General features: G+C 42.6%; 1 protein-coding gene and 1 long non-coding RNA gene across 5 annotated transcripts in view; one reads left to right on the forward strand and one right to left on the reverse strand.

Moving 5' to 3' along the window:
• LOC134340554 (vitamin D3 receptor-like) overlaps nucleotides 1-1,720 on the reverse strand; it is a 209,761-nt gene extending 208,041 nt beyond the window's left edge. For all 4 annotated transcript variants that reach the window (XM_063037942.1, XM_063037943.1, XM_063037944.1 and 1 more), the window contains exon 1: nucleotides 1,401-1,720. The gene's annotated coding sequence lies outside the window, so the exon portion shown is untranslated. The remainder of the gene's footprint in view (nucleotides 1-1,400) is intronic.
• A 4,975-nt stretch (nucleotides 1,721-6,695) lies between these two features.
• LOC134340654 (uncharacterized) lies at nucleotides 6,696-8,872 on the forward strand. Its single transcript, XR_010016603.1, has 3 exons — nucleotides 6,696-6,760; nucleotides 6,943-7,059; nucleotides 8,741-8,872. It is a non-coding gene; the product is annotated as an uncharacterized LOC134340654 (long non-coding RNA).
• The last annotated feature ends 11,526 nt before the right edge of the window (nucleotides 8,873-20,398 follow it).

Raw genomic sequence — 20,398 nt, forward strand, 5'->3', positions numbered from 1 at the left:
AGTAGATATATCTTACTAAAAATAACACAGCCCTCATGAAAGTGAATCTGGAATATTGTATGGGGATCTGGTCCCCCTAATGAAGCAAAGTGTACCTACAATAAAAAAAAATGCAAACAAGGTTCCTCAGAGCAATACATGGAATGAGCAGATAGAGGACGGAGGAAGATAGTTTGCCTTATGAGGAAATATTAAACATCTAGAAAAATGAAAGTTAATCTCATTGAGACAAGATCCTTATGGGGGCTTGACAAGGTGATAGGGTAAATGTGGGGATGACATCTCAGAAATAGGAGCAGAAGTCGGCCATCTGGGTCATCTACCTGTGTCTTAAATATATAGCTTTAAGGCAGCCTTTACTGCTTCTCTGGGCAGAGAATTCCAGAGATTCAAAAGCGGTGTCTCCTCATCTCCGTCCTAAATCTATTCCCTTAAATCGTGAGACTACATCCCCTAGTTCTAGATTCACCTATCAGTGGAAGCAACTTTCCTACATCCTTCTCGTATAAAATTATGAACGGAATAGATGTTTCTACAAGATCCCATCTCATTCTTCTGAATTCCAGTGAGTGAAGTCCCAGGCAGCTCAATCCCTCCTCATAGGCTAACCCCCTCATCTTCAGGATCAACCTGGTGAACCTCGTCTGCACCACCTCCAAAGCAAGTATGTCTTTCCTCAAGGTAGGAGTCTAGAACTGCTCACAGTACTCCAGATGCAGCCTCACCAGTACCCTAAGCAAAACACACAAATGCTGGAGGAACACAGCAGGTCAGGCAGCATCTATGGAGAGGAATAAACATTTTATATACTTTCAATTATTACTCAAAATGAAATTACTGTATTATATTACACTAAACTTATGTTCAAAGACCTAACTATTATTAACTGCACTAGATTCAGTCCAATGTGGGTACAATTGAAGATTACAAGAAAAACTGCCCAGTCATCTTCTTGAAACGCTCCCCAAAGGAGAGATTAGATGAAAGATTACGTGGCCCAAGTACAAAATACTTCAGCGCAAGCTACTATAACACTAGAAATGACAAGGCTAGGTGTTCACCTGTTAACACTTGGATAGGAGGCAGATTATTTTTTAAAAATGTAATCATTCAGCTGCGCAATGAAGAATCTGTAAGAGGCAATTACTTTCAAACCTAGACAATCTAAAGTACGCAGTCATCAGATGAAAATTATAACTACAGGTGAAAAATACTCTTCCTACATTACCACCATGGTTCCGATCTTTCTCGTTTAACCTTGCAACGCTCCCCAAACATGCAGCTTCCTTCTATACTCCTTCTGCTGAGAGCTCCCTTTCGCAGCCTTTATTTCCCTGTTCCTACCCTTCCTCTGAGCCATCCCCAACCCTAACCCTACCACGATGGACCTAGGTACTTACCTCAGTTGTTGCCGTGGACAGGCCCCGTACACATGACCTTGTTCTTCGTCTCCTGGCGCGTGTGTTGCAGTGTCAGACTCTCAGCACGAGTGATAGCCGCTGTCACCGTTCACTCGGACCGAGAACACTTACTTAGTTCACGCTGTCAAGGAGGGAGCGGCTGTGGTTCGGAATAACTATTTACCCCCGACTGTCTCACTGTCTGCACCAGTATCTGAAGTCCGATTGCCCCTTGCTCTCTGTGCCAAGATTTAGTCTCTCTAACTCCTTTCCTTCGATCTCTTTTTCCGCCACTTCACTGTACTTCAGAATCCGTAAGACAGAACCCACCCTTCACCTTTTTTATTAGCGAATTCTAACGCAGTGTGTCCAATAGAAATACGAATTAAGGAATTGGCACTTTTTATTGGTCTTTCGTTATGTCATTCAAAAGAACCAAACCAGTTGCCCACGTGATCTCATGGAAAGGGGAGTGTTTGTGCGTCACGAGGAGGGAGCAGTCAGAAAAAGTAAACACTTGGTCAAATCGGTGATGTTCGATAGTGAAAAGCTTATTGATACTCTATATTTGCGTCATATAGTACATCTTTCCATCCTTAAATGTAATTTCTTGCTCTTTTGGCGTAGGTTTCAGTTTACAAACGGTTAGATGCTGTTGCTACGCTGCACGCTGGGAGCTGTAGTTCCAGTTTAACGAGACGAATGTTTGCGAGAGTCGGGCGAATTCTCCCACACCAGGTTACCAACTCGACGTCAGTCCCTCAAAACTGTAGTGACAGATGACCCAGCAAGGGCAAAACAGAGCTTCCAAGAAAAGCGGCGTACAGGCAGCCCCACCCCCTGCCCCTTGTAACAAAATCTACGCCCACCCTAAAAACCAGTCACAAACTGTTTATAAATATGCTGTTGCTGTTCCTAAAGAGTATGCTGCAAACAACAAGCGTCGATGTTCTGGAGTTAGCACGTTTGGCCGAGCATAACATTAAACTCAAGAGTAGGATAGCATTACAAAAGAAGACAATTACAGATGTGTCTTCCTTTGCCAATATGATTAGAACACGTCTTAAATATAACGAGAGTAATATTTACGCATTATGGAAAAATCGAAATTTGATGTAGACTTCGATGTTTCGGGTTGCTCTTGCGGATTTCTTTTTAAATTTCCGATACTCTTAGCTTTGAAAAAGACAATTTGGTTAAAATCATACGGCTGGCTACCCTACTTTATAAACTACAGTGAGATTTACTACACTGAAGCTGACACTTTTTCAATACCCGCTTTTAAAAATATGTACAAAAATACACACATAAAATGACTGGTCTCAATCCAAACGTGGCAAGTTGTACACAGATGGTACTACTTATAAATTATTTAGAGATATGATTTTCTTTTTTGAATCGCATGTATATACATTTTTTGTGCTTTTCACAGTTGGTCTACATTACATACCTCAGCGCTAACAAATACAACTTGTATTTATATAGCATCTCAACCACCTCTGGGTTCCTCATTTGAGGTTTATCAAACAAAATCTGACACAGTGAATTAGAGGAATTAGGACAGGTGCTCAAATACTTAGTCAAAGAGAGAGGTGTTAAGGAGCCTCTTAAAGTTGAGAGTTTTGAAAGGGAGTTCTGCAGTAATTAGTGTTAGGACATTTGAATATTGCTAAACTCATGATTGAAAATACGCTCACCCATCCTCAATTTTTTTCCTCTCCTGTACCCAAGGATTATTTTGACTACTTAAATTGACCTCCAGTGCTTTAGGATGATCTCAGCCTGTGAAGGACAGCAAAAGCAACTAAACTGCTGGTGATGTAACTTTTATACATATCAAAACATCCTAAGGACCTTCCCAGCTAGTAAAGCTGCTCCCTCACAGCTCCAGTGACCTGGGTTCAATCCTGACCTTTAGTACTGTTCTTATGGAGTTTACATGTTCTCCCCATGACTGTTTGGGTTTTCCCTGGTTGTTCCAACTTCCTCCGAAAGACATGTGGGTTGATGGGTTAGCTAGCCACTAAATTGCCACTTGTGTGTAGGTGAGTGGTAGAATCTGGAGGGAGTTGATGGGAACATGAGAAGGATAGGCTATAGGGAAAAACTAATGGAAAATAACAGCTGAAGACACCTACACCTAGCTATAAATTCAGGCATGATCAAGAAGACATAACTATATTAGTGCAGATAACACTAGTTGAGTTAAGGTTGTGGGGTTGGAGAAAATACTGCAATTGGAAGGGGCAAAATCACTGACAGATTTGAAAACAGGAGAATTTGAAAATTGAGGCTTTGATTAAGTGTGCCAATTTTAGTCACCAGGGCACCATGTAAATGTAGGTTTTTTTTTGCTGGCTATGGTTTCATCTGTGCCCACTGACCTTCAGCCTAAGAGTATTTTTTGGGTATGAACCTAAGCAATAAATATCAACAGCCTACAGAAAGATCCCAGCAGACCCTGATCCTCTTCTCACCTGTTATGCTCATACATGCACTTCCCAGCATGAAAATGAAATTTTGAATTGTAAGTCTGGTAAACATACTCTTGATATGCCCCAGAGATACTGACTCTGCTGCTTCATCAACTAACTTGCTGACATTGAGTGAGAGTTTGCTGTTGAGGTAATACTCAGCCAGATTTTCAATCTCCCTGCTATACGCTGGATTCTATTATTGTTATTGGATTTATTGAGTATTCCCACATGAAAATGAATTGCAGCGTTGTATTTGGTGACATATATGTACTTTGATAATACATCTACTTTGAACTTTGAACTCAACATGTACTGGTGATCAAACTGGGGAGCTTCAGAAGAGTTGAGGGTGTATATTCATTTACTATTATAACCTAGCCTTTTTACCATATTTTTAAGGATAATTTAAAATCATTCATATTAAACTTTCAACCTAAATAAGGAATTGCCTGTTTAGGAGGATAAAATATAGCCAAATTTCAATTGTGGATCTCCAAATCCATGCTGAACTGATTCTATGGTCTACAGACTCACTTTCAAGGACTCTTTACAACTAATATTCTCAGTATAATTTTATTAGCACATTGGTTGTCAGTTTTTGTTAATGTATAATTGTTTAGAAAATCCTGTTGTATTTCATTTTTTCCTGTAAATGCCCAAAGAAAATGAATCTCAAGGTAGTATAAGGTAATATATACATATTTTGATAATACATTTTCTCATAGGTCTTACTGAAACTTAAAGGACTCTTAAATGGGGTGTGGAATTATACTTTTATAGAGAACTTATCTGTGACATTGACACTGCGTATATAAGTTTTAATATGTTACTCAGGGCTGCTATGAAGATACTGCAGAAGTAAAATTGCCACTCAGAAATATTAATCTCTTTTTTCTTTCAAATTCTGACCAACCAGTGTTATGTTTCCAGTATTTTTGTCCGTTGAATGTATTTATACGGGATAATTAGGAAATGCAGAGTAACTGGCATAATGAATCATGATTGTAAAAACTCAGAGTTTTGTTACTGTTACTGTTACCTTCCCCCAAAATGTAATACTGTCCAGTATGACATTCTGTGCAAATTATGAATTGGGATCAAGAGTAGACCGCTTTGGTCTCCTGGATCTGCTCTACCATTCAATAAGATTATGTCTTATCTTGTACCATCGGTCCACTTTCCTACCTGATCTCATATCCATAGATTTCCTTAATGCCCAAAAAACTACAGACTTGAAGCTTGAATATACTTATACTCTATAAGAAGTATCTACAATAATATTATTGTCTATAATAAGCATTTGATATCGTCAGCCCTCTGGTTTAGAGAATCCCACTGATTCACAGTCCTCTGTTTCAAACCAGTTTTCCAAATCTCAGTCCTAAGTGCTGACCCCTTAAGCTGAGACTGCTCCCTAGTTCTTGACTTGCCAGTGAGAGACAACGGTCTCCTAGCAAATACCCTTTCGAACCATTTCAGACTTTTGTATATCTCAGTCAGATCTGTGCAAGCACAGCGACATGTATTGCAATTCATACTCTGCTGAGATCTATCCTCCTACTTAAACAATTCTATTCTTACTCATGCAACTTTAAGACAATATTTCAAAAAGTTAAATATGATAGACTTCAATGAACTAAAGGATATAAACAAGATGGAACAGAAAGTAAGGTCAACAATGTTAACAAATGTTAACATGGTTAATAAGTAAACAGAAATCAATGAAAACATCTATGAAAGATTGAAGAAGGTGAGGAATTGTATCCTATGGGAATCAGTACTTCCATTCATTGTTTCTGATGTATAGGAATGCAGAAATCAAATAGCAAACTTTGCATCCAAGATTATCAAAGGAAGGGCTGTCAGGACATACAGTGCACTAAATTGCAGAAAAGCTTGGATGACCAACTGGAAAGGCAGATGGGAAAATCATTTTAGTGCACTAAAATATGAAGTGTTGGATATTGGGTGGAAATATATGTGTTATGAACATGCAGTACCTGGAATGGAATTAGATATCGACTGTTGCCTGTAAGGAAGTTGCATGCTGTCCCTTGACTGCATGGGTTTCCCCCCAAATTCCAAAGACATACAAATTAGTTGGTTATTTGGTTACATGGGTATAATTGGGCACCACAGGCTGGTTGAGCTCGAAGGGCCGGTTACCGTGCTGCATGTCTAAAAAAATTAGTACTAGACCTTTAGGTGGCATTAGACTTTCAATATACTGAAAATGCGTTGAACTAGTTAAAAATGTGCTTCAAGTGTGTGGTCTAACCAAGGGCAGATACATGTTTACCACAATTTCTCTGCATTTTAGTTTTATCCCTCTGAAAATAAACTGCAGTGCTTGATTCATGATTGTTATGGCCAGATTGATCTACTTTGTAACTTACTGTGAATTGTGTATTTGTCCTCCCTTCTCAGCCCCCAATTAGATTCTTATTTTACAAATGATATGTGATATCCTTATTCACTTTACAAAAATGAATTACCTTGCATGTTTTAACATTGAAATTACTCTGCTATTTTTTTGCCCATTTTGTACGTTTGTTATTAGCTTGAACTTTGCAGGATAATGATCGTGAAGATGTTTGTTTTCTTCATCATTACCCTGTGGAACTGAACGCAAAGTTTTGATATCCATTGTTGCTCAAATAAATATAGAAATTCTAAGAATTCTGCAAACATTTGCTGCTGGTCAACATGTTGCACTCTAATATTGAACTTTTTACGAAGTCCAAAGTTAAATGCCCCACAGTTGAATGTTTGCACTTCTCATAAAACTCTCTATCAGTTCCGAGAAAGTGCAAAGGGCCTCTCTTCTTTGTTTGAATGGAAGAGAGCAACTGTGGGAAGTTTGGTAACGTAAAAGATTTATAGGTAAGTTTTAAAAAACTCAAACTTTTAAAAATTACTAATTAAATTTAATTTCATTAACATTTTATCATTAACTGTTTTTAATTTAATTTTTTTTGCTTTCAATTTTAACTGTCTTTGATATTATTGAATGTCTCAGAAAGTAGAGTGGTTTTTCACAGTTTGACAGTTCTATTTACTTTGAGGGCAAGATTTGTTTTGGCTGTCCCACATCCTGCCTTGTATGATGTGAAAGGTTATTTTGATGCACAGAGCTTCACTATGAAGAATCCTGCTTCCTCCTGCTGGGATGTGTGTCTAAGGTACGTTTGGAATTCTTTAGCAGTTTATGTAAGCTGACAATGCTCAATGCTGATCACAAAATCAGTCCTAATGTCTTGTAATTATTAAATATGCTTTCTTCTCAGTGGTAGCTATTTCTTTCAATGTAGCATTTTCTACAAATATGATAATTTTAATTTTTATTCTAAAGAATAAATTGTTAATATAAATGGTAAAAGGTAGTAGTGTCAGCATTGATCCTTATGGGATCCCAGTTTCCACCTACTACCATTCTGAATAGCTACCCATTAACTCTGCTTTCTCTCTTGTGGTCAGCTAGCCATGCATTCTGCAACGTCTCCAGACTCTGTACGTTCTGATTTTATTCATTGATTAATATGCGGCACCCCACTGAAGATCTTTTGAAAATTATATATATTACATTTATTGCCTTACTTTTGTACTACCTCTTTAAAGAATTCAGTGAGGTTAGACAAGCAAGACTTTGTATTTCAAAATCCATGTATATAATATATCAATATATTTTTGGTTTCTCAGTGGATTTCTACTTTAATGCAGATTCCATACTCTTTGTTATCACTTAAAAGAAGTTGACTGGTCCATAGTTCCTAGACATGTTCTGTTTCCTTCTTAAATACAGTACTGTTCGTAAGTCTCAGGCGCATATACATAAGCTAGGATGCCTAAGACGTTTGCACAGTACTGTATTTGTTAACGTGGAGCAGAGAGCGAATTTGTAAATCGGGCGGGAGCAAAGGATGTTGGGAATGGCAAGGGTGGAGTGGCTCGGAAGGGGTGTGGAACAGAGGGGTGCCAGGAGCGGGGGTTGGCATGGGTGCAGACACACCCAACCTTGAGGCACCAAGCAAGGTCACTTGATTGAAAACAATTGGTTTATTGATCATTACAGATTGCCTCTCTGGTGCTCCCCGCTTTCTCCCCCTTTTCCCAACCATGATTCCCCTCTTCCTGCCCCCTTCCCACTCTCAGTTCACAATAGAGACCCATGTCAGAATCACTCACATGTCATGAAATTTATTTGTTTTGTTTTGCAGCAGCAGTACATTGCAATACATAAAATTATTACTGAGTAAAAGTTCGAGACACTTATAAATAGCTGGGATGTCTTAAGACTTGTGCAGAGTACTGTATAGCGCTACTCATTTACCAGTTATTTGATACCACCCCTTCTTCTAACAGATGGTTTAATATGTGCAAAAGTGCCTTTGTTACATTTTACCTTCATTCTTTCCAAGTGCACATCTACAATCCACGCAACCAAGTGATCATGTAATAGCTCTCTATTTATTTATTTCAGATGCAGATATCTCATTATTGGCTCTTTTTTTAAAGAATCTGGACTATTCCATTTACGTGCCCTTAGATTTTTTTCACTACATTGATTTATGTTAGTAAATAATTTAAGTTTATTGTTCCTTTTTTGACATCTAATAATCTTATTTTCGTTGTCACACTTTTGTACTTCAAGTATGTTGTAGTCCTTACCTTCAGAATTTCCTTATCCGTATTGGATTCTCAGTCATGATTTTCCTATAGTTATATTTAATTTGTACGTAGTTCATACTTTTATTTTGCAGTTATTTTTGTAGGCTCTGTTGCACACTGTTTGAAATATTTTTCATTGTCACCCTACATCGTTGTTTGCCAATATTGTTGTTATTCTTTTATCCTTGCTGACAGGAAATGTACAGGAGGCTTGACCCAAAAGCAGAGCAGCGGAGATGATTTATCAGTGAGTTATAACTTTAATAATCAGCTGCAAAGGGTCTCAGCTCGAAACATTGACTGTTTATTCATTTCCATCGATGCTGCCTGACCTGCTGAGTTGCTCCAGCATTTTGTGTGTATTGCAAAATAACAAGCCATGAGGGGCCAGAAAATGAGAGAAAACAGATAAAGAACCTCATAGGCACAAGGTAGTTTAGGCTTTGAGCAACTGGTTGAGGATGGCTGGTTCGATGGGTGAACAAGGACTGTGGGTGAGAGCTGGGCTTAAACAGGCTGCAGGTGATGAGTTGGAAACAAGTGGCAGATGACTCAGGTTAGCTGGGTGGAGCCTGGGAGATGTCCCCTCCTATGGCCAGCACCTGACAGCCCACGATGATCCAGGTGGGTCTGGTGGAACTCCTTGATGAGCTATGTATCCAAGATTAAATTGGATGGCATGAAGACCTCACCTCCCTTCCCAGTCCACCAAGTACTGCACACCCCATCCACAACAACGTGAATCCATCAACCAGTGGACTGTGTACGTTGGACCACCATGCTAGATTCTGGAAGTGCAATCTCAGGTGGGTCGAGTGGTCCATGGATAACAGGCTTGAGGCAGGACGCATGGAAGGTAGGTATGATCCTGAGGGATGGTAGCAGCTGGAGATGGTAAGTGACTGGATCTTGAAGGGACCAATAAACTGGGGCGAAAGCTTGTGGGAGTCGGTGTGCAGGGGCATTTCTGGGGTGGACAGCCAGATACAGTCCCCAGGCTGGATAAGTTTGGCTCGGCGATGACAGCAGTAAGCCTTGCGGCAGTAGGCGTGGCTGGCAGGTACAATGGCCTGCCATGCTCTCTTCCAAGCATTCCGGCAGCAGTAAATCAGGGCGCTGGTGGACGGAGCCTCCACCATTGGCTTATCCATGGGGATCAATGGGGGTTGGTAGTCATGAAGCACTTCAAAGGGCGATATACCCATGGCAGAGGAGTTGTGTAGATTGTGGGACAATTTGGCCCAAAGCAGTTACTTCTTCCATGTGGCATCACGGAAACTTCTCCACTTGCTGATTGGCTCTTTCTGACTGTCCATTGGTCTGGAGATGATAGTACAAACTCACTGAGATGCAGAGGAGGGAGTAGAAAGCTTGCCAGAAGCGGGATATGAATTATTGGCCCCAGTCCAAGACAATACCCTGAGGGAAGCCATGGAGGTGAACTACATGGTAGAGAACCAGGTGCATCTCAGTGGCTGATGGAAGTTTGGGGAGCACAATGAATTGGGCTGCTTTGGAGAACTGTTCCACCACCGTCATGATCACCATGGCCCCTTCGGAAAGTGGCAAACCAGTGATGAAATCCATGGTGATGTGGGACCACGGTGTAGAGGGCCCGGTAGGGACAGCAGAGCTGAGAAGGCTACTAGTTGGAGGAGTTGGACTGGGCACATTGAGGGAAGACAGCTACAAACTGACGTACATCTGTGATCATGGTGGACTACCAGAACCAGCATTGCAGAAAATCCAGAGTCGGTCGTGCTCCTGATGGCCGGAGAGGAGTGAGGAGTGGACCCAGTGGAGTGTTTCAGAGTGCATGACCACCTATGGTTGTCAGGTGTGTTGGCTGGAGCAGGCTCCTGTTGAAGGGCTGACAGATCTGGTTCCCAAGATCCCAGACGATTGGGACAAGTTATCTGCAAGGATGGAATGATGGGCTGAGGATCAATCTCCATTTCAGCTGTGTTGAACTGTCATGACAGGGCGTCCACCTTAGTGTTTTTGGAGCCGGGTCAGTCGGAGATGGTGAAGTTGATTTGCTCAAAGAAGAGGGCCCAGCGAGCCTGACATGGATTGAGTTGGTGGGTCTGTTGTCTGGATATGATGTTCTGGTGATCAGTCCAGATCAGGAAGGGCTCGGTGTTTCCCATCAGTCAATGTCTCCTTTCCTCCAAGGCCCATTTAATGGTGAGTAGCTCCCCATCTCCTATTCCATAATAGAGCTCTGTGGAGTTGAACTTATATGAAAAGAAGGCACAAGGGTGTGTCTTCCCATCTGGTCATTGCTGGGAGAGGATGATCTGGTGCCCGCATCAGATGCATGCACCTTTAATAGAAAAGACCCAGAGGGGTTCAGGTGGCATAGAATGGGAGTGGTGATGAAGCATCTCTTGAGCTATTCAAAAGTGTGGTCCGCAGTTGCAGACCAGGTTATCCATGAGATAGGTGATTTGGAGAGGGAGATGAAAAGGAGCGGCAAATTGATTGTAGTTCCTGATGAAATGGTGCTAGAAGTTGTAGAAACCTAAGAAGCACTGTAGCTGTTTGAGGGAGCACAGTTGGGGTCGTAGTAGCCTGTGGATGTTATGAACAGTGCCTTCCACTCATTCCCTTGGCAGATGCAGATCAGGTTGCTCTGTAGATCTAGTTTGGTGAAAATCTGGGCCCTGTGGAATGTTTTGAATGCACTATCCATCAAGGAGAGAGGGTAGCAGTTCTTAATGGTGATTTTGTTGAGTCCATGGTAGTCAATGCTGGAACGGAGACCCCCATCTTTCTTTTTGACAAAGAAGAATCCTGCACTGGCTGAGGACATGAATGATCAAATGAAGTTGTGCTGTAGCGCTTCAGTCATGGCTTGGGTCTCAGGAGGGGAGAGGGAGAACAGATGACCTTGGGGAGGGGGTTGATTGTGCAGTTGTGTGGTCTGTGAGGCAGCAGGGTGCTGACTTCCCGTTTACTGAAGGCGATGGCTAATCTGTGATATTCCTGTGGGAGTTTGGTGAGGCTGATGGTTTCTTCTGTCTCCACAGATTTATGGGGTGAAGTCCAGCAGATGGGTCACCAACTCAGCCGTGAACCGGATGACCAGGCAAATTGAGGGTCGTGAGAGGAGAGCCAGGCTGAGAGGAGTGTTGGGCGAGTGGATAAGGAGGGATTGGATGGACTCATGGTGCTCCCCGATGCTCATGTGCACAGGCAGTGTGTACACTCTGACCATCCCAGACATCAAGGGACGTCTGTCAATTGCTGTGATGCAGAAGGGTTGAGCGATTGGCTCAGTAGGGAGACACACAGAGTCCGGTCCAGAAAGTTGCCTGCTGTGCCAGAATCCATCAGAGAATCAGAATCAAGTTTATTATCATCGGCATATGTCATGAAGTTTGATAACTAAGCAGCAGCAGTTCAATGTAATATATGATAATATAGAAAGAAGAAAAAAGTAAATCAATTACAGTAAGTAGTGCAAAGGTAAGCTAGCCAATAATATTAAAGAGGATGCCAAAAGTTTCTTCAGAGGTGGTAGTGGGGGCAAGGAGATGGCAGAAGAACTGAATAAGTATTTTACATCTGTCATAAGGGGGGGCGCTGGGAGCGGACCTAAATGCAAGACACAGACACTGAAGTACCAGGAACAGGACTTGACTAGAGAGCTGGGACAAGAACACAGACTTGGGCTAGGACATTGGCTAGGCAAGTGGGACCAGGACAAAGAACTGGGAACTAGGACCCTGGGCTTGGACTCTGAGCCAGAGACTAGACAAGGACCCAGAACCAGGGTTTTGACTCAGGCTCGGACCCCAGAACTAGGCGAGGACATGACATGGCTACAGGACTGGACATGGCTTGGGTTCTTCATGGCTTGGGTACTTCATGACGAGGACATGACGAGGCTTGGGTTCTTCGAGGCGAGGACATGACGAGGCTTGGGTTCAGACTCCGAGCCAGAGACTGGACAAGGACCCAGAACCTGGGTCTTGACTCGGGCTCAGGCTCCGGAACTAGGCGAGGACAATACCTGGCTACAGAACAGGACGTGGAACTCCTGCACAGGATGAGAGCACAAAGCCTTGACTTGGACAGAGCTAGGACTAGATGAGGTACGCCTGGGCTGGGCGAGGCACAAGGACAGGATGAGACACCGAAGCCTTGACTTGGTCGAGGGAGATGGGAACGCAGAGCCTTGGTCTTGGGAGACAGGAATGTAGAACCTTGGTCAAGGGAGGACAGGAATGCAGAGACATGGAACACAGAGCCAGGACCCTCCTTGGGAACAGGACTTGGGGCCGGGGCTCTACACAGAGTCAGGACCCCTCCTAGGGAGCAGGACGTAGGGCCAGGACTCATACACAGAACACAGAGAGACAATTGCAATCACAAGGTAGCCGCAAATGGCCAGACCTGCCTAGTGAAGGCGTGGACACAGAGACAGTTCCCAACACAAAGTAGCAGCAAACAGCCAGACCTACCTAGCGAAGGCATGGACAGAGACAGTTCAAAACAACAATAGACAGTTCCTTATGTTACTCCAGCAGTTGAACTTGACAGCTGTGCAGGCAAAGGTTGCAGGCAAGGGTTACAGGCGAGGCAAGGCTCCAGACACTGCTTGCAGGGCGAGGCTTCAGGAGGAAGGAGCAGAGAAGGGATCCAGACAGGGGGCTTGGACAGGAACAATCCAGCCACTGAAGCTGAACCAAGGAGCTATTTATGTAGCCAGCCCAAAATGTGAATCAGCTGCCTCAATTAGAGCACCCAACAGAAAAAGGGAAAACCAGAAAACCTGGAATAAGGAATGATGGACTGGACCGTGAACCAGAATCCGGACTTCACGGACCAGACCATGACAACATCAGTCTTCGCTGTGGAAGACACCAGCGGTATGCTGGAAGTTCGATTGTCAGGGAGCAGAAGTGAGTTAAATTACCATTAGTAGGGAGAAAGTTCTTGGGAAATTGAAAGGCTGAAGTCACCTGGACCAGATGGTATACACCCCAAGATTCTGAAAGAGGTGGTTTTGGGGCACTTGGAGGCAAATGTTAAAAAATTGGCTGTAGTCAGCATGGTTTCCTTAAGGGGAAAGCTTGCCTGACATATCTGTTGGAATTCTTTGAAGAAATAACAAGCAAGATAGGCAAAGGAGAATCTGTAGATGTTTTGGACTTGGATTTTCAGAAGGCCTTTGATAAGTTGCCACACATGAGGCTGCTTAACAAGCTAAGAATCCATGGTATTACTGAAAGAATTTAGCGTGGTTAAAGCGGTGGCTGATTGGTAGGAGGCAAAGAGTGGGAATAAAGGGAGCCTTTTCTGGTTGGCTGCCAGTGATTAGTGGTGTTTCACAGGGGTCTGTGTTGGGCCTAATTCTTTTTACGTTATATGTCGATGACTTGGATGAAGGAATTGATAGCTTTGTGGCAAAGTTTGCGGATGATACAAAGATTCGTGGAGGGGCAGGTAGTTTTAAGGAAGTAGAGAGGCTACAGAAGGACAGACAGATTAGGAGAATGGGCAAAGAAGTGGCATATGGAATACAATGTCGGGAAGTGTATGGTCATGCACTTTGGTAGAAGAAATAAAAGGGTTGATTATTTTCTAAATGGAGTGAAAATTCAAAAATCTGATGTGCGATGGGACTCGGGAGTCTTTGTGCAGGATACCCTAAAGGTTCATTTGCAGGTTGAGTTGATGGTGAGGAAGGCAAGTCATTTCAAGAGGACTAGAACATCAAAGTAAAGATGTAATGTTGAGGCTTTATAAAGCACTGGTGAGAACTTACTCTTAGTATTGTGAGCAGTTTTGGGCCCCTTATCTCAGAAAGGATGTGATGACATTGGAGAGGGTTGAGAAGACGTTCATGAAAATGATTCTGGGATTGAAACGCTTGTCACATGAAGAGTGTTTGATGGCTCTGGGCCTGTATGCACTGGCATTCAGAAGAATGATGGGTGACCTCATTGAAACCTATCAAATGGTGAATGGCCTTGATAGAGTGGATGTGGAGAAGATGTTTCATATGGTGGGAGAGTCTAAGACCAGAGGGGACAACCTCAGAGTAGAGGGGCATTCTTTTAGAATGGAGATGTGGAGGAATTTATTTCCCCAAAGAGTCGTGAATCTGTGGAATGTGCTTCCACAGCCGGTTGTGGAGGCCAAGTCATCAGGTATATTTAAGGTAGATTAGATTAGATTATGAGGACACTCAGTCCTCGTTTATTGTCATTTAGAAATGCATGCATTAAAAAATGATACAATTTTCCTCCAGAATGATATCACAGGAAACACAGGACAAACCAAAACTAAAACTGACAGTAATTATAACATATAGTTACAACAGTGCAAAGCAATACCGTAATTTGATAAAGAGCAGACCATGGGCATGGGAAAAAAAAGTCTCAAAAGTCCCGATAGCCTCATCATCTCACGCAGATGGTAGAAGGGAGAAACTCTCCCTGCCATGAACCTCCAAGCGCCGCCAACTTGCCAATGCAGCACCATTGGAAGCACCCGACCGCAGCCGACTCTGAGTCCATCTGAAAACTTTGAGCCTCCGTCCAGCCCTTTGACACCGAGCATCGAGCACCATCCTCTGCTGAGCGCTTCGAACCCACCCCGGCCGCCGAGCAACAAGCAAAGCCGAGGACTCGGGGCCGTCTCCTCCGGAGATTCTGGATCACACAGTAGCAGCGGCAGCGAAGAAGGCATTTCAGAAGTTTCACCAGATGTTCCTCCGTGCTCTCACGTCTGTCTCCATCAAATCAGGGTTGTGCACGGCACCCTACTTGACAGATAACACACATCACCACCGGAGTGGCCGCTGCGAGCTGCGTCGCGCCACCATCTTCTCCTCAGCTGAGGAGGTTGATAGATCCTTGATTAGTCAGAGCATGAAGGGCTGCGGCGACAGGGCAGGAGACTGGGGCTGAGAGGGAAAATGGATCAGCCATGATGAAATGGTGGAACAGACTTGATGGGCCAAATGGCCTAATTCTGCTTCTACATATCTTATTCATTGAAACATAGGAAGCTGTTTTGGGTGTTATTGGGTAGATCTGGGGTGCTTAGTTTGCAGGATATTCTGGCACCTGAGGCAGGGACGGTTAAGTCATGTAGGTCTCTGGTGCATTTTTTAATTAAAACAGGGTTGGGAGGCAGGATCTGATCCCCATCATGGCTCCTGTCATACTCCATTACAGTACATGGCAGTAATGCACCTTCCTGATAGGAGTGAGCTGCCATTAGCATAAAAGAAGAAGAAGAAGAGATATCGCCCTTGTAGTGATGTAACTTAATGCTGTTAGGTAGGGTGTTTCAGGATTGAGATCCAAGGATAATGAAGGAACAGAGATATATTTTCATGTCACATTGGTGTGTGACTTGGAGGGGAACTTACAGATAGTAGTGTTTCTGTGCGCTTGTTGGCCTTGTCCTGTAGAGAGTAGAAGTCATGGGAGATGCAGTAGGAATAGCATGGGTGAGTAACTGCCATGTATTGTGTAAATGGTAGTGCACCAGTGATGGAGATAATAAATGCTTTGGGTAGTTAATGGAGTGCCGATCAAGTAGATTGCTTTGTTCTGGGTGATGTTAAGCTTCTTCAGCTGAGTTTTCTAGTCAATAGTGATCCTCAGGACATTCCTAGTGATGGATTTCGCAGTGGTTATACCATTAAATTTTGAAGGTAAGTGTTTAGACCCATTGTCATTGTCTGGCATATGTGTAGTGCAAATACGAATGGTCATGTTTCAGATCAAGCCAAATATTGTCTTGATCTCACTGCAGGTGAGCACAAACATCTCCATACTGACCTGTGTGCAGTTGTTGATGAACATCTTCACTTCTGACCTTCTGGTGGAAGGGAGGCTATTGATAAAGCTGTGGTCTGCTGGCAGGATGATTGACCTCCTACAACCACAACCAGCTTTTTTGTGTGAAGTTTGACTATAGCCTGTCAAAAGCATTTCAATTGATTTCTTTGAAGCCTTTTTTTCCTTGGGCTCTTGCTGCCGTACTGAAGAAATGTAATATTGATGCCTAGGGTAATCACTCAACCTTCATGGGTTGAAACAGAGTTTAATGCCCATCCCTAATTTCCTTTGAACTGGGTGGCTTGCTGGGCCATTTCAGAGGCTTTTCAGAGTTGATTAGATTAGTGTTAATCTGAAATCACATGGAGCCAAGGTAAGAAAGCAGGGTTTTTTCCCCCTAAAGGACATTGAGGAATTTTGATAAAGGTAAAGGTCATGGAGCTGTGATCACTGTCTCTGAAATGCTCACCTACCGAGAGATCTGACACCTGACCTGGTTCATTGCCTAGCACCAGATCCGGAATGGCCTCTCCTATAGTCAACCTGTCAATGTATTGTGTCAGGAATCCTCCCTGGGCACACCTAACAAATTCTGCCCTATCTAAATCTTTTGCACTAAGGAGGTGCTGATCAGTGTTAGGGAAGTTTAAATCATCCATGACAACAATGCTGTATTTTTGCACCTTTCGGAAATCTGCCTCATGATCTGCTCCTTAGTGTGTCTGTTGCTATTGGCGGTGGGGGTGTCTGAAGAATGCTCCCAATAGAGTGATTGTTCCATTCCTGTTTCTGACCTCCACCCACACCGAATCTGTAAATGATCCCTCCATGTCATCCTTCCTTTCTGCAGCTGTGATACTATTCGTCCACCGCTTTTACTCACCTCCCTGACCCTTTTGTAACATCTAAACCCTGGAATATCCAGCAGGCATTCCTGCCCTTGTGGTATACTTAACTTTGCCTTTTACTGCTTAACACAAATATGATTCTCTATTGTGGGTTTGCCAAGTTGGTGCCTCATTTTAGGTACATTTTGGAGTTGCTCCTGGAATACTCTTTTACACTCCTCAGTGAACCAGGAGATGGTCAATTGGCTTGGAATAAACCAGCTCTTGGTGTTAAAGATTAGGGTAATAATAACATACAGCACTTCATGGATGCCCAGTTTTGAATCGCTAAATCTGTTCTGAATCTATCCAAATTAGCACAAGGTAGAGCCATACAACACAATGAAGGGCATTACAGGAGAATGCAGATGCTGAAATCTGGAGCAACAAACAATGCTCTGGAGGAACTCAGCAGGTCGAGCAGCATCTGTGGGAGGAAAGAAATTGTCAACATTTTGGGTTGAAATCCTGCATCAGGACTGAGAGTAGAGAGGCGAGATGGCGAGCTGAGAAGTGGAATGACGGGTGTCCTCAGTGTACAGATAAAACTTCATCTCCACAGTGAGTGTGCAGTGGTCACTCATTTGTGTTAGTCTGGTGAGGATGAACTCAAATGAATCCCTTGTATTGGTTCAGTCACTACATGCCACTGGCCCAATCTGGTTGCCGTATCCTTCAGGACATCAGTCTATGGTGCTACTACATACAGACTCTTGGTGATGGACATTGAAAACCCCAACCCAGAGTACAATCTGATCCCTTGCTTCTCTTAATATTTTTTTCCAAATGCTGTTTATTGGGGAGGAACATTGACTCATCAGCTGAGGGAGGGCTGTAGATAGTATTCAGGAGCAAGTTTCCTTAACTGATGCCATGTTAATATTAAGGATTCCAGGGCAACTCTCAACCATGTACCACTGCGCTGAGACCTTTTGAGAGTCAGGACATCACCAAGGATCATAATGAAGGTTACCAGGTCATTATAAAAGGTATGGTTCTGTGTGGATATTAATGCCAGGTTGTTGTTTAAGCAGTAAGTGGGAAACATTCAGTTTGATACAAGTTCTAGAAGGTAATGAGAAGAATTTTACAGGGATAATGTATTGAGATGGGATGTGTCTTTGGCAGTATTGAATCATATGCCTAGTTTGGTGCTGGGTAGTCCATCTGTTTTTACTCCTTTTTTTCTTATTTAGTAATTGTTTAGTACAACTGAATGATTTGGTGACCTTTTCTAAGGGCAGTTAAAAATCAGCCATAATGCTTATCACATGGCATTTGTAGTCACGTAGGACACATTTTCTTCCCTAACGAGAAAACCTGCGGATGCTGGAAGTCCGAGCAACATACACAAAATGCTGGAGGAACTCAGCAGGCCAGGCAGTATCTATGGAAAAAAAAGTACAGTCGACATTTTGGGAGGGGGTTATCAACCTGGGATGTTAGCTCTGTTTCTTGCCACAGATACTGTCTGGCCCACGGGGAATTTTAGTTTCAGGTTTCCAACATCTGGATTTGTTTGGTGTTTAATTCCTGGACAGTTGTGAGGCAATGTAATTTGACTACTCTTCACAGATACTGCCTGATCTGATGACCTTTCCCAGCATTCTCCTCTGCTTCAGATTTCTAGTAACTGCTATCTTCTGTATCACTTACCACTGTCTGTGAATTCTATTTCAGTCTCACATATGACTGTGCTACTTCTGCCCATTCCCATGATGATATTTGTAACTTTTGAGCACGATTATTGTGCCTCCCCTTTTTTCTATTTTATGATTTCTAAATTTATTATGTCCTGCAATGCTAAATTCCCAGTATTTTTTTTCTCTGTAGCCACAAATCAGTTTCCCTTCTATGTATGTAGTTCATTGCAACAGCTTTCCTGTTTTATTACAATGTGTACATTACTTTACAGGGGGTTTGATATTTTAATAGCAGTTTCTTTCACTGTATTTCCAACCATCATTTCACTCTTTTGTTCTGTAAGTCTATTTATTCCCTGACTATTTACATTCTACTCCAGTATAGTCAGTCCAATATGCTTCTTTCCAATTATATTTAAACTCACTTCATTTCTTGTCAATCCCTCCTCATGTCTTACTATTATGCCCCTTGTTACTTCTGCATTTAGTGTTTCTGCTTGGACTTTGGTTACACTCTGATTCAGGTGGGACCCATACTATGCAGTTCCAGTACTAGTGCCAATGTCTCACATTAGCCCTTAAGCTATATATTAACTAGGCTGACCTGTCTATCTCTCTGCCAATTTACATATGGTTCGGTCAATAATCCCAAGATTATTATCTTTGGGTTTCTGCTTTTTAATTAAATTTCTAAACCCAGCAATATGTCCTACCTCTTTCTACGTGCAATATTTTTACAACATACACATGGCGACCCCTTAGTGGTACCCCAATAACTAATAAAGTGGCCACTGAGTGTATGTGTGTGGACTTTTGCTGCTGTAGCACATTTCAAGGTTTGACATGTGCATTCAGAGATGCTGTTCTGCACGCCACTGTTGTAACATGTGGTTATTTGAGTTACTGTCGTCATCCTGTCAGCTTGAACCAGTCTGGCCATTCTCCTCTGACCTCTCTCATTTTCACTCACAGAACTGCCACTCACTGAATGTTTTGTTGTTTTTCGCACCATTCTCTATAAACTCCAGTGACTGTTGTGTGTGAAACAGATCAGCAGTTTGTGAGAAACTCAAACCACCCTGTCTGGCACCAACAATCATTCCACAGTCAAAGTCACTTAGATCACAATTCTTCCCCGTTCTGATGTTTGCTCTGAATGACGATTGAATCTCTTGACCATGTCTACATGCTTTTATGCATTGAGTTGATGGTACGTGATTGGTTGATGAGATATTTACCTTAATGAGCAGGTGTACAGGTGTACCTAATAAAGTTGCCGCTGAGTGTATATTCTGAAAAATTTATTCACCCAACCTTTCCCAAATTCACCTCGAGCCACCTCAAGAAATCATTTACCCTGGAACTAAGTAGACAACACACACTTATGAGAATTTTGTTTGTGAATGCAGAGGACACTATCCGTACTTCTAATGAAAATTCCTTATCACCTTTATAGTTCAGTTATGCTCTTCCTTTTCTTAGAATGCATTTGAGTCATAGTGCCTTAGTTTACATTGT

This window comes from Mobula hypostoma, chromosome X1, assembly GCF_963921235.1.
Source record: "Mobula hypostoma chromosome X1, sMobHyp1.1, whole genome shotgun sequence".
Taxonomy (NCBI): Eukaryota; Metazoa; Chordata; class Chondrichthyes; order Myliobatiformes; family Myliobatidae; genus Mobula; species Mobula hypostoma.